Source organism: Rhinichthys klamathensis, unplaced genomic scaffold (assembly GCF_029890125.1).
Source record: "Rhinichthys klamathensis goyatoka isolate OS25496 unplaced genomic scaffold, OSU_Roscu_1.1 h1tg000630l_1, whole genome shotgun sequence".
Taxonomy (NCBI): Eukaryota; Metazoa; Chordata; class Actinopteri; order Cypriniformes; family Leuciscidae; genus Rhinichthys; species Rhinichthys klamathensis.
This window is the reverse complement of record NW_026607077.1, coordinates 392,448-395,000: the sequence shown is the minus strand read 5'-3', so window position 1 is coordinate 395,000 and position 2,553 is coordinate 392,448.

Here is a 2,553-nt window from a genome sequence, read left to right as displayed (position 1 = left end):
ATGCAGTGTGTTCCAGTATGCAGTGTGTCCCTGTATGCAGTGTCTTCCTGTATGCAGTGTGTTCCAGTATGCAGTGTGTTCCAGTATGCAGTGTGTTCCAGTATGCAGTGTGTCCCTGTATGCAGTGTGTCCCTGTATGCAGTGTCTTCCTGTATGCAGTGTGTTCCAGTATGCAGTGTGTTCCAGTATGCAGTGTGTCTCTGTATGCAGTGTGTTCCTGTATGCAGTGTGTTCCTGTATGCAGTGTGTCCCTGTATGCAGTGTGTCCCTGTATGCAGTGTGTTCCTGTATGCAGTGTGTTCCTGTATGCAGTGTGTTCCTGTATGCAGTGTGTTCCAGTATGCAGTGTGTTCCTGTGTGCAGTGTGTTCCTGTGTGCAGTGTCTTCCTGTATGCAGTGTCTTCCTGTATGCAGTGTGTTCCTGTATGCAGTGTGTCCCTGTATGCCGTGTGTCCCTGTATGCAGTGTGTTCCTGTATGCAGTGTGTTCCAGTATGCAGTGTGTTCCAGTATGCAGTGTGTCCCTGTATGCAGTGTGTCCCTGTATGCAGTGTGTCCCTGTATGCAGTGTGTTCCTGTATGCAGTGTGTTCCAGTATGCAGTGTGTCCCTGTATGCAGTGTGTCCCTGTATGCAGTGTGTTCCAGTATGCAGTGTGTTCCTGTATGCAGTGTGTTCCTGTATGCAGTGTGTTCCTGTATGCAGTGTGTCCCTGTATGCAGTGTCTTCCTGTATGCAGTGTCTTCCTGTATGCAGTGTGTTCCTGTATGCAGTGTGTCCCTGTATGCAGTGTGTTCCTGTATGCAGTGTGTTCCTGTATGCAGTGTGTTCCTGTATGCAGTGTGTTCCTGTATGCAGTGTGTTCCAGTATGCAGTGTGTTCCTGTATGCATTGTGTCCTCCTGTATGCAGTGTCTTCCTGTATGCAGTGTCTTCCTGTATGCAGTGTGTTCCTGTATGCAGTGTCTTCCTGTATGCAGTGTCTTCCTGTATGCAGTGTGTTCCTGTATGCAGTGTGTTCCTGTATGCAGTGTGTTCCTGTATGCAGTGTGTTCCTGTATGCAGTGTGTTCCAGTATGCAGTGTGTTCCAGTATGCAGTGTGTTCCTGTATGCAGTGTCTTCCTGTATGCAGTGTCTTCCTGTATGCAGTGTGTTCCTGTATGCATTGTGTCCCTGTATGCAGTGTGTTCCTGTATGCAGTGTGTTCCTGTATGCAGTGTGTTCCAGTATGCAGTGTGTCCCTGTATGCAGTGTGTTCCTGTGTGCAGTGTGTCCCTGTATGCAGTGTTCCAGTATGCAGTGTGTTCCTGTGTGCAGTGTGTTCCTGTATGCAGTGTCTTCCTGTATGCAGTGTCTTCCTGTATGCAGTGTGTTCCTGTATACAGTGTGTCCCTGTATGCAGTGTCTTCCTGTATGCAGTGTGTTCCTGTATGCAGTGTGTTCCTGTATGCAGTGTGTTCCTGTATGCAGTGTGTTCCAGTATGCAGTGTGTTCCTGTGTGCAGTGTGTTCCTGTGTGCAGTGTCTTCCTGTATGCAGTGTCTTCCTGTATGCAGTGTGTTCCTGTATGCAGTGTGTTCCTGTATGCATTGTGTCCCTGTATGCAGTGTGTTCCTGTATGCAGTGTGTTCCTGTATGCAGTGTGTTCCAGTATGCAGTTTGTCCCTGTATGCAGTGTGTTCCTGTGTGCAGTGTGTCCCTGTATGCAGTGTTCCAGTATGCAGTGTGTTCCTGTATGCAGTGTGTTCCTGTATGCAGTGTGTCCCTGTATGCAGTGTCTTCCTGTATGCAGTGTGTTCCTGTATGCAGTGTGTTCCTGTATGCAGTGTGTTCCAGTATGCAGTGTGTCCCTGTATGCAGTGTCTTCCTGTATGCAGTGTGTTCCTGTATGCAGTGTGTTCCTGTATGCAGTGTGTTCCAGTATGCAGTGTGTTCCTGTGTGCAGTGTGTTCCTGTGTGCAGTGTGTTCCTGTATGCAGTGTGTTCCTGTATGCAGTGTGTTCCTGTATGCAGTGTGTCCCTGTATGCAGTGTGTTCCAGTATGCAGTGTTTTCCTGTGTGCAGTGTGTTCCTGTATGCAGTGTGTTCCAGTATGCAGTGTGTTCCTGTGTGCAGTGTGTTCCAGTATGCAGTGTGTTCCTGTATGCAGTGTGTTCCTGTATGCAGTGTGTCCCTGTATGCAGTGTGTTCCAGTATGCAGTGTTTTCCTGTGTGCAGTGTGTTCCTGTATGCAGTGTGTTCCAGTATGCAGTGTTTTCCTGTGTGCAGTGTGTTCCTGTATGCAGTGTGTTCCAGTATGCAGTGTGTTCCTGTGTGCAGTGTGTTCCAGTATGCAGTGTCTTCCTGTATGCAGTGTGTTCCTGTATGCAGTGTGTTCCAGTATGCAGTGTGTTCCAGTATGCAGTGTGTTCCAGTATGCAGTGTGTTCCAGTATGCAGTGTGTTCCAGTATGCAGTGTGTTCCAGTATGCAGTGTGTTCCAGTATGCAGTGTGTTCCTGTATGCAGTGTTTTCCTGTATGCAGTGTGTCCCTGTATGCAGTGTGTTCCTGTATGCA